Source organism: Balaenoptera borealis (genome assembly GCF_965194805.1).
Source record: "Balaenoptera borealis genome assembly, chromosome: 21".
Classification (NCBI taxonomy): domain Eukaryota; kingdom Metazoa; phylum Chordata; class Mammalia; order Artiodactyla; family Balaenopteridae; genus Balaenoptera; species Balaenoptera borealis.
The window spans coordinates 31,389,605-31,401,735 of NC_138880.1; the positions used below are offsets into that span (position 1 = coordinate 31,389,605).

At 40.2% G+C, this 12,131-nt stretch overlaps 1 long non-coding RNA gene across 2 annotated transcripts in view; it reads left to right on the top strand.

The window, feature by feature from the left end:
• Window positions 1–18: 18 nt before the first annotated feature.
• The window catches only part of LOC309619440, a 64,368-nt gene continuing 52,255 nt past the window's right edge, over window positions 19–12,131 (top strand). The window contains exon 1 of one of the 2 annotated variants that reach the window (XR_014238961.1): window positions 19–193. This is a non-coding gene — a long non-coding RNA (uncharacterized lncRNA). The remainder of the gene's footprint in view (window positions 194–12,131) is intronic. The other variant, XR_014238962.1, reaches the window with a different exon arrangement.

A 12,131-nucleotide genomic window follows, 5' to 3' on the forward strand; every position in this document is an offset into this window, starting at 1 on the left:
GGGCGGGGCCAGGGAGGAGGGGCTTGCGTGGGGCCGTGACCTGCGCCCTCCGCCCCGCCCCCAGGGCGTTTCCGGTCGGTGGGTACCGCCGCGCACGGACGCTGACTCTCCGCGTGGGCGGGAGGGAGTCCCGCGTCTGGCGGGGGGCGCAGCGCACACCTTTCTTCAAGTTAGATGTTGACGGTGCTTTAAGGTAAGAGCTTAGAGTTGGGAGGCCACTTGTGCTGAATGCGGAGATCTTTCCTTCTCAAAAAATAGAAGATGATTTAAGTCAAAAATCCCTTTTGGGAGCGTGTCCTGTGAGTCCTGTGATACCTTTGAGACATGTGAATGACATCCTACACATTGCTTAAGTCCTTATTGTCTTAATATATTGTAATTTCAGAGTTCTCTTTATTACCGCAGTTACCTGAAAGTATTTATTTATTGTTTTGAAAGTATTTTTAATTTGAAAAAATGAGATCTTTTATTTTAAATATTTTATTTATTTATTGTTATTTTTGGCTGTGTTGGGTCTTAGTTGCAGCCTGCGGGACCATTCATTGCGGCGTGGGCTCTCTAGTTGAGGCACGCGAGCTCAGTAGTTGTGGCGTCCCCTGCATTGGAAGGCAGAGTCTTTACCACTGGACCACCAGGGAAGTCCCAAAATGAGATATTTTAATCTATGTTTTCGTTTTCTATTTCCTTTTTTTTAAAATTTTTGGCTGCACTGGGTCTTCGTTGCTGTGCGCGGGCTTTCTCTAGCTGGGGCGGGCGGGGGCTACTCTTCGTTGCACTGCGCGTGCTTCTCATTGCGGTGGCTTCTCTTGTTGCGGAGCACGGGCTCTAGGCGCGCGGGTTTCAGTAGTTGTGGCACGAAGGCTTCAGGAGTTGTGGCTCACGGGCTCTAGAGCGCAGGCTCAGTAGTTGTGGCACCCGGGCTTAGTTGCTCCGCGGCATGTGGGATCTTCCCGGACCAGGGCTCGAACCCATGTACCCTGCGTTGGCAGGCGGATTCTTAACCACTGCGCCACTAGGGAAGTCCCCTCATTTTCTATTTCTGAATGTTTTGTGTCAAGTATGGATAATGAGGCTTGTAAAAAGTGTGCTTTTTAGGAGATACGTGGATTTTGCTTTTAACAAGTGAAAAATCCATTTTTATTACTCCCAGATACCTTTGACTGGAATATCTATTCTCTCATGTGAACATCAGAAAGCATAGTAAAACTGTATTTTCAAATTTCAGTTGCCTCACTTATACCCTTAATATTTTTAATGTGAAATATGTGAGTTAAAATCTCTTCTATTTTCTTTGAAAATTCTGAAGTTCACGCTGGAGGGAATTTGGCAAGACTGATTTCCAGCTATTCATGCTGCAGCAATTTCTCAAAAGATTATTTCCATAGAAAAACCCATCTGGTTTTCCTGTGACTAATACAAGTTTCTTCAACTTTTAAGTTTGTTTGTTTTTAATATTAGATATATGGACTCAAGTGGATTTAACTTCTAGAAGCTAACATTCTCTTAGGCAGGGCAACAGTGAACACCTTGGGGCTCATATGGGGGGAAGAGGTGGGGAAGCCCCGCCCACTGCCCGACTCCCTGGGAATCCTGAAGGATTTTAAATTGATTTTAAGTTGAATTGATTTTAGACTTTGAAGTGATTTCCTAAGTTTCGCAGAATCTTAGGTAGGATGCAAATAATGTATACGCACATGAGCTATAAAGGAAAACGCTACAGTAAATCCAACATATATATATATATGTAGGTCAACCTGTGGAAATTTTGGTGTCCAACATTTTCTTCCTCTGTTTACTTCTGCATTAAAACACACACACACACACACACACACACACACTGATTTGAATGATACGACAGCATCCATAAGCATCCGTTAAGCCTCCACCATACTGCAGCCAGCACCTCCTGGCTGACCTTGTGCCGTCTGTTCTCCCCAGGCCTGGGGAAGTCCAGACACCTGGGTTTGCATTCCACTAGAGAAGGTGCAAGGGGAGTCGTGCATGGTGCTCCTGACCAGTAGGGGGCGTCACTGGCCCGCACAAGCATTTCGTAGGCTTCCTGGAGGACAGAGGGTGGTGCGGACGCTCAGGCTGGCACGTCTCCGTGCCTTGCAGTGCAGCACCAGCATGTCTTGGGCCAATAAGGGGACAGTGAGTGTTTATAGAGGCCCAGGTGAGCCCAGGGCTCCCTCGCTGTGCCTCTATTTTTGGCAGTGGTGGATCCTGGGCTCTGAGCTATGGTAGAAAATTCTGAGGATTCTCAGGCAATCGGTAACACGTCTCCCAGCCTTTCTGGGTTGGCAAGAGCAGTGCCAACCCTAGTGGAATTAGAAATTTGAGGTGGCCCTGGTGAGCCAGGGAGGCTTCCTGGGTCTTCCCGGTCTGTACGAGACAGTGCTGGTCCCTGGAGGGAACTTGTGCAATTTCTAGAGGCCCAGCCAACCTGGGGACAGCCTCCACTGGGCCCCCTGCCTCACGGGGACAAGGAACATTTCAGGAGGCTAGTCCCACGAGGGGAGACCAAGTGGTAAAGCTGGGGAAATGCCACCTCAGTGCAAACGGCAGTCTTTGGGGAAACATCAGTAATGCTCTCCAGTAAATGGAACCCTCATCTTGAGTAACTGTATTCAGTGTTATACAACCACCACCGAAATAATCCATAATGAGACACATAATAAGTGGTGATGAAAACAGCAGTAGTGGTAGGATGCTGATCACACTGACATTAACACTAATGATAATAACACACCCAAGGAGATGGGGGATTAGAGTACTGACCCCCCAGAGTAGATGACTAGGTACCCATACCTAGTCCTCATGGGGTATTTTAGACCTAGACTCCTAGAGTTTCACAAAGGAAATTATTCCATAAGGCAAAAACAAGCGGCCTGATGGCATAGAAAACCAACCAGGTCAAAGGCGTGGCTGAACTTGGGAACATAGGTGCCCATTCCTGGAGGGGAGGCCTAAGGAATGGAGGAAGAAGAACCCCGATTGGGGCCTGCCAACCACACGACACCCATGGGATTTCAGAAGTTCGGCCAGCTGGGTGTTGGACCTGGGTCCATGATGAGAAGGCAGGAGCCAGATCCACACCCAGTGTTCAGAAGCCACGCCTACCACGTACACTGAGTGTCCCAGCATTTGCTCAGCCCTCAGCATTTGGTTGTCCTTCTGCCGTCTCTGCCATCAGACTCCTGGAGGGCCAGATATCATCACTAGCATATCAGGGATTGGGCTGAGGCATCCCTTGTCTCCCCCAGACCAGCAAGGGGAGACAAGAGATAGCACAGGAGTCTTTCTCTGCTTCTTGGAGGACCTAGATAATGCAGAGGTCCCTGGGGTGCATGGGTGGTTGCCATCGTGTGCATTCCAGTGCAGCACCAGCCTTTCCTGGAACAAGAAGGGGACTTTAAACATTTCCAGGGACTCGGGATGCCTAAAATGCCCAGTGGTGGCTCCTCAGCTCTGGGTTGAGGTAGAAAATTCTAAGGATACTCGGGCAGGCAGTAACTTTTTCTCCAACCTCTTCAGGAAGGCAAGAGCTGTTCCTTGGCCCCCAAATAGACATAGAAAATATCTTGGTGATAATGGCCATCCAAGGACATACTCCCTGTGTCTTCCAGCTTGCCACGAGAGTGATGTGGGCCTGCGAGGGGGCTTGTGATTTCATTAGAGGCTGAGTCAGGTCACTGGAATCCTGGTGGCATCGCAGTTTTTGGCAATGTTGGTGCTCAGGTTCTGAGCTGAGATAGGAAATCCTGAGGACACTTGAGCAGTGGGTCACTCTTTCTCCACCATTTCCAAGAAGACAGGAGTGGCACCTGGGCTGCCAAGTGTACTTAGAAAACTTCATGTTGGTTCTGGTGGACCAAGGATGCCTTGAAATTGCCCCAGCTTGCTGTCCAGAGAGAGATTCTAGGATGGATTTAGAGGGGAAAATCAGGCATAGCCCAGCAAACTCCCTGAACCGAGGAGGTGGAGCAGATATGTGTTCCTCAGAAAGACGAACAAATGCCCTATTTCACGTGCAGTGATATTACTTATTCCTCCTTGCACATGCTTGGCCAGGAGTTTTGGATATTGGCCTGTTCTCTTTTGATGTTTCTAGCCATTCCTCGACCAGAAGCAGGGAGTCTCATGTAAGCTGTGAGGCATGTCTGGGCAGAATGGTTAATACCTCTAGTTCCTGATCCTTCCCTGAATGTAGAAGGGCACTCTTAGTTTTGGGGTCAGCTTGAATCCCTGTGTGTAGGTTCTATTTTAGAAGAGCAGGGGTTGAAAGGGAAGGAAGAGAGCCAAGGTTTGCAATAAGGCTGTAGAGAAAGAGTCAAGCCCTGAAGATGGTTAGTACTGGGTTAGTTTTCTTAGACTCATAGTAAGCCTATCGCTTCCCTTTGCCTGGGTCCACAGAGCTTTGTCATGACTCTCTCTTGCCAGTATCTTAGCATCACTAACTCTTGGAGAGCATTAAGCAGAGGAGTTTTAGAGACAAAGAATGATTAGGATCAGACAGGAAATGGGAGACATTCTAAACAATTCCTACCTGTAAAGGAGAGAGTGGAGGAGTGTGTGACAGTGGTACTGCCGAGGAGGCCACAACTGGTGTCCAGCAAGGGGTCCACTTACTACACAGTTGGATCTCCTCACATTACAGACAGCAGAATCTTGGTAGAGACGGCCCCAGGTCACACGTCTGCTGGAAGCCAGGACTATAACATTAGAACTCAGCTCAACAGACTGGCACTCCAGCCTTTCCATTCCACTGTTTTATTTATTAATTCACTCACTTTATCCATCAATAAAGTAATTAATAGCCCCTATACGAGGAACGGGGGATGCAGAGCAAACAAGACATAGAGCCTTCCCCTCCAGAAGCTCATCGCCTAGAAAGGGTATTTCCTGCAGCACCAGAAACTGGACCGACCACTTCGGAGAATCCAGACTGTGGAGGTTAAGGAGAGAAAGTACAGAGAGGTTCGCTGCACTGAGGTCACAGCCAGAGTATCGTCACCTCTTTCATTTGTGTAGCTGCTGCTTAGCTTTTAATTCTTAATTCTTTTTTTGCAGTAAAATGGTGTCAATTCAGCTCTGCAGCCCCCGATCTTATTTTCAAAGGAAAGGCATTCGACTTCACAGCGACCTTCCATTTTCAGACAGCTTAGTTGTCTTCGAAGTCCTCCTCTGGCTGGAAAGTGAAGGAAGCAATTTGTCTTCAGTTACCCAGTACTTAATTACTGGAAGGCAAACTTTCACCGTCCAGACCAACTTAGAATTCCCTGTTACCGAATTTCATGGAGGCATAGAGTGTGAATCTAGATATCAGATAAGGCAGCTGTGACCTGAACAGCTATGTCTGAACTCAGATCCCTGGTTCAGTATATACAGTGTCCTTCCTTTGTATTCAACTAGGAAAAACAAAAAAGAGTTCCCTCAGCTATAATCTTTGTTGGACATATAGAAACAGAATGTTTCTTCCTCGGAGGAGACAATATACGTTCTAATTCCAATAAACAATCTTTTCCAATAAATGATTTTTTTCTTGTCTCCAAAATAATAGTCTCTGATAAATAACACAAGGCAAAGATTGTGCTATTTATATTATCGGCAGGTCAGCGACAGACCATATGCTTTGGCGTATGGTTGTGGAATTTCATGATTTTGGTATAAAGATGAAAAGAAACATGGCACTAGCCTGCTCTGTAAATAACATCAAAGGAATACTGTCTTTAGCTCTGCAGCAACGTTAGGGCGGCCTAGGCAATGTGCGTTCATTCAGAACAAAGAGACCAAGCTGAAGGGAGTAAAATGTTTCAAGAGAGGAATGATTGAAAAAAAATGGTGATATATATTCTTTGGAGAAATAACTGAAAGAACTGACAGTTATTCTCAAAGGGCGTAATGCTTATTCTTGGAAAGAACAATTCTGGGGGGAAGCGTGCATATTAGCTGTCATACATCTCAGACATTACCATGTTGCAGGCTTGTTAATGCCCAAGGTAGGACTAACCAATAGAAAAAAATCACAAGAACTTAGATTTCTGCTTAAAGTAAAGGGAAACATTTTCAGTAGTCCAAAGTTGAATGTGGGATATTGTGAGTTATAGATCACTGAAATTCATCAGGCATCAGGGCAGTCAATTGACATGCTATATGTTCACATTGAATTGGGGCAGAGAATAACAATAATAATGATAAAAACAACAAGAACAAAACAATAATAATAGTTAAGTCTGTCAATGCCTGGCACTGTTTAAGCAGCTTATATAAAGAGAGACTGTCCCCAAGAGGTCATTTTCCCCTTCAGTCTTTTAGTAAAAGAACCTCTGAGTTTTAGCTGGCCACATGGTTCCTTAGCTAAAGACAACTGTTTCTGGCTTTCTGTTTCCGTATGGCCAAATGAATGCGTTTGGACCAATAAAATAGGACTGGAGAGATGTGAGCTGTTTCTATGTAATCTTTTTTTTTTTTCCTCTTTAAAGTGTTCATTTTTTTTTTTAACATCTTTATTGGAGTATAATTGCTTTACAATGGTGTGTTAGTTTCTGCTTTATAACAAAGTTCTATATAATCTTCTAAATCATGTCTTTTACTCAATTTTTATCCCTTCCTTTTAGAGCATCTTAGAATCAATGACATAGTCACATGTTTAGGATGGCAAGGTTGACTTTCCTCCCTGGTCCCAGCATGACTTACTTGATGGAAAAGAGCCTTCTACCCAACCTACTCAACTTACCTATTTTGGGACTTCTACAGGAGAGAGAAATAAATTCTTTTTTCTGTTACTCTAGTTTAAGGTTTTTTTGTTTTGTTTTGTTTTATTTTAATTAAAACCAGTTAGCCTCTACTCTAATAACTATAATAAATGTCTTGATCTTTAAAAAAAGCCCTATTATTATTTCCATTTATAGGAAACAAACTGAAACGCAGAGTTCATAAATCTTATGAGGATTGGAACTGAGATCAGCCTCAAATATTTTGGCATGACAGTCTGTGCTCATCACCTCTTTTATTGATCATTAAACTCACTTCGGATGCTGAGATTCTATGTGATTGTCGTGATGGTCCTAATTTGTGCCCAAACTGTGCTCCTTATTGAGAACCAAATGTGTCTGAGCTGAGTTTTGGGGACAAGGAGCTCTTACGCATCTCCTTCTGCAATTGATTTGAAGCAGCTGGAGTCCTGATGGAAGGAGATGGAGAGGACAGCTTGAAATGTGTTTCCTTAGCCTGGATCCATTGGCTGACACCTCCACCCCTGACCGGGAAAGAGACTGAAGGCAGAAGTTAAGTAACTGACTTTACAAGAGGGGCTTTCAAACAGGAGGGCAGTGTTCCTCGGCTCTGTTCTTTGTTTCTAGTCCTGCCTGTTTTCAAAAGTGCAATGCAAATAACCACCTCCCAGGAAGCCGCTCCTGACCACCCGTCACCCCCCCACCGCTGCCACCAGTTAGAAACAAGCTTCTACTTCAATGGCTTCTCTCGTACGCTTCATCTTTACGGCACTTATGAGAACTGTTTTGTATCATAGATAATTTGTGCATCTTCCTGTTTCATCCATTCACTTTATACTTTTAAAATTTATTGCATGCTTATTTATTTTTATGGGCAACCCATTTTTGACCAACACAGAAATAATAGACTAATAAACTGTAAGTAAATTAAAAACAAAGACCATGCTCTAATGTTCACCTCCACTTTACCTCCTTTTGTTATAATTCCTAGAAAAATTTCTCGTAAGTGGTAAGCACACATTCAATAGCTATTGGTTAGCTAGCTCTACTGAGGCCAGATTGTGCAATAAATACGTGTAGAAGTTCAGCAACCATGAAGAAGAAATAGGATGCTTCATGGTGCATGGAGAACTCCATGAGGAAAGGCTTCATAACAGAAAGAATGAAGGATAGTTGAGGAGGGAATGGACATAAAAGTTTATTAGGGATGAAGTCTTGGCTGTATTGAGCAAAGAGAACCTATTTCAAAGGACTCAAGGACTTAAAAGCAAACTAATCAAGATGTTAGTGTTTTAAGTGATATAATTTTCCATCAGTGTGTAAGAGCCAGAAAGAAAGTCCCAGATAATCCAAGGTTAGGAGGTTTGCAGCAACTAGTGAGACATGAAAAAACAGACTATTAAGGACTTGTTATCATAAGTTTAGTTTCACTAAGACTATAAAGGCTATATTTCTCTAAATTAACAAGAGTGTTTGGGGTTTGCCTCTGACATTTTCTCTCATTTTAAAGCAATCACTTTGTCATAGATTGCAGCTAGGTCAAAGATTACAGAAGGAGGAAAGAGATCTAAATGTAAAGAGAAGTCTGAACCTCTTTGTAGAGCTTTTAGGGAAATTAACTAGATACACTTCTGGTTGGAGATGGTCTGGATCAGTGTGGTCCCATTGATTTGTGTCTAAGCTTAGGAAAAGTTTTCCTGTAACTGGTTTGTTCTGGGACCTTTTAAGGACATAGGGCTGAGTCATGTACTTTTCTAAAAGCTGAGCTTTCTTCTCAAAAGACAGATCCTGAACAGACTGCCATCCATACATCTATAAGGATTTCCCTCTTACCTGAGAAAATTTGAGCAAGAAGAATGATGGCAGCAAACATTAAGAAAAAGATTTTCTTCTTATCTAAGAGTTTACATGCAACTTACTTTTATAAGACTCACTCAGCCATTATTGATTGGCACCTGGTATATTTGTTTTTTAAAAAAATTATACTCTCTGAAAAAATTTTATCTCCCCATATATATTGTAAACTCCGTAAAGGAAAATAACTATCTTCTCATCTCTTTCTTTCCATTCATTCCTTACAACAGTGCTTTGTAACAGTTGGAGCTCAAAATATATGTATTTGACTTATTAATTGATAGCTGTCCAGTTAGAGGAATCCATGAAGCAATTAATATGAGAATTGTTATTGAATGTTCAAAGTTTTTATATATGTATGGTATTATTATTAAGGATAATAATATTATGTATGCCCATATTTTATATTTTATGGGGATAGTATTCATTCAACAAATATGTGTTGGACAATAAATACAATGTGTATTTATATGTTACTAAGAAATCTGAATTTTATCCTAAAATCAAAGGAAAGTCATCGAAGAGTTTTAAGTAGGGGAGTTATCTGAAAGATTAAAAATCAAATGATATATAAAGGGTTTTATAAATCATTAAGAGAAGAATAAACATTTCTGTAGAAAAATGGACTAAAGACATGAAACAGCAATTAATAAAGGAAGAAATATGAAAAAAATCAAATGAGGAGTTCCATTTCTAATAAAGTGAGGAGAGCTCCTAACAGATGATCTTTTCCATTGATAACAAGTGAAACTCTGGAGGAAAAAAAAACAAAAAAAACCCTACCTGAATGATATGAAAGTTGAAATAGAGGCAGACATGTTTTGGAGAAAAGCCAAAACTTGGAAAAATGCACAGAATGAGTCCTCTGATTGCAGTGTGGTGTAGAGAAGTTAAAGCTCCAAAAATAAATACGTAAAAATAATCCAGCATCTTGCTAAACTTAGGACACAAGGGCAGAATCAAAGTTAGTCATAACTGCTGGAAAATACTGGAAATTGAAAAGCCAGAGAAGGGGAGCCAGGTTATATGTGTGAACTCTGCCATGACTCTTGCTAACCCCTGATCCACACATGCACAGGGCTAACTCAGAGCAGCCTATTTTAGGTTAAAAACAAAAAACAAAAAATGAAACTGAGATCTGAGTTGCTGCCCATCACAGACAAGATAGTATTTACAATTTGAGTTTTGAGTTGCTGCCCATCACAGACAAGATAGTATTTGCAATTTGAGTTTAACAGTTACTTTCCTGTTAAAAAGCAAAAAACTAAATTCTTCAGAGAGCATAACATAATCCAGATTCTCAGCATAACATTTATAGTGTCCAGGACATAACTTAGATGTTGAAATGATCAAACAAGCACTTTAATACATCCATTGTAACATCTCCAAGTGGTAAAGGAAATATACTCAAAATAAATTTTTTAAATGGGAAATCATATCATAAAAATAGAAAATGTAAAGAAATAGTGAAACTAAGAAATATAATATCTGAAAAAATTAACTGAATAGATTTGATAGAATAGTGAATATGACAGGATAAAGAGCCAGCGAATCAATAAAAATTATGCCATCTGAAGATCAAAGAGACAAAAGCTTGAAAACAATAGGCATTCAAGGGCCTGTGGGACAATATCAAAAGCTGTAGTAAAGATGCAATTGCATTTCCAGGAAGATACGGGGTAAAAAGTAATTCAAGGAAATAGTGGCTGAAAACTCGGAAATTTGGTGAAAAAGACAAATTTACAAAACCAGGAAGCTCAGTAACCTGCAAAAAGCATAAATACCATGGTTAGACACATCATACTCAAACTTCTGAAATTCTCAAAAGGGAGAACATCTTGAAAGCATCCAGAGTAAAGTAACACATTCAGTTCAGGGAAACAACTGAGGCACCAATGATTTCACATTAGAAACCAGAGGTCCGATGACAGTGGGGCAATACTTTTAAAGTGCTAAAGGAAAACAACAACGATGGAACAAACAGAAAACTGCCAGCCACAAATTCAACATGCAGGAAAAATCTCCTTCAAAAAGGAAGATAGAATAAAGACATTTTAGATTCAAGAAAATTCTGAGGCTGAAGGGAAATGCCAGAAAGAAACAGATTTTCAAATAGAAATGATAAATATCTGAGTAAAGATAAAAAATACTTTGTCTTTTAATTTATTTGAAATTTATATGACTTCTTAAAGAAAAACTAACATTGCATTGTGGGTTTATAATGTACGTACATGTAATACACACTAAAAATATAGCATAAAGAACAATGGGAGTGGGGAAAAATATTTCTACCTACAAAGTTACAAGATTTCTAAATTTCAAATAAAGTAGATTACTACCAACCCTAATAGGTATAAAAGATCGTTGTGAAGCTTACAATAGTAGCTGATATGTAGCAAAGCATATTGCAAACCTTACACAATTTAAATGCCATCTATTTAATATTGTGATTATGAGCTAAAAAATATAGTGACAGAGGTGAGTTAGCCTGAAAAGAAAAAAAAAAAAGTTACAGATGTATATTGACATCCCCTATGAAAACAGTAATTGCAATACAAAGAGTGCTAGCTCTGAAGAGAATACATAAATTAAAATGGAATTCTTGACACAAACATTTAAATAATTTGAAGAAGACAAGAAAGGGGGAACAGAGGAATAAAATCAGAGAGAATGAACACACCAAAAATAATAAATTGATTGACAAAAATCTAACAATTCATTAGTTATGTAAAAATGTTAATGGACCAAACAATCTCATTAAAGGCAGCATTAATGATTAGGTGGATTAATCAGGAAGACAAAACTATGTGTTGTCTCTAAAGAAACATTTCTCCAAGCAATTTTTTTCTTTTGAAATAGTTATGAACTCCCAATAAATTGCAAAACTGGTACAGAGAGGTCTTGTGTACCCATCACTCAGCCTACTCCAATGATGACATCATCCATAATTGTGAATTATCAAAGCTAGGAAATAAATTGGCACAATAAAATTAACTAGACCATAAATTATAAGGAAAGCATTTAAAAGATTAAGACAGAGTTTGAAGGTAAATGGATGGAAAAACATAAACTATGAAAATATCAAGGGTAAGAAGGCTGGAGTGGCAATTTAGTCTCAGATAAAATAGAGTATTATCAGATAGAAAGTGGGATGTTGCATAAGGAAAACAGCTAATTCATTTAAAAATGACATACAAATTATTAACATGTTCATGTGCTAATTGAATTGATGGAGAAATAGTTTCAGAATCATAGTATAGAAGATTTTTACATTATTCTCTCAGCAATTGATAAAACAGTAGGACACAAATAGTGAAGACATGGATGATCTAAACAACCCTTTCACCATGTTGACTAAATTGATATTTATAAAATACAACATAAAACAATTGCAGAACACACCCTTCTTTTAAAGTACATATGATCCATTCATCAAAATAGATCACATACTAGGCCATAAAACAATTATTGATGTACTTAAAAACATTTAAATTTTACAAAGAATGTTTCTCACCACAAAAGGATTAGATTAGAAATTAATAA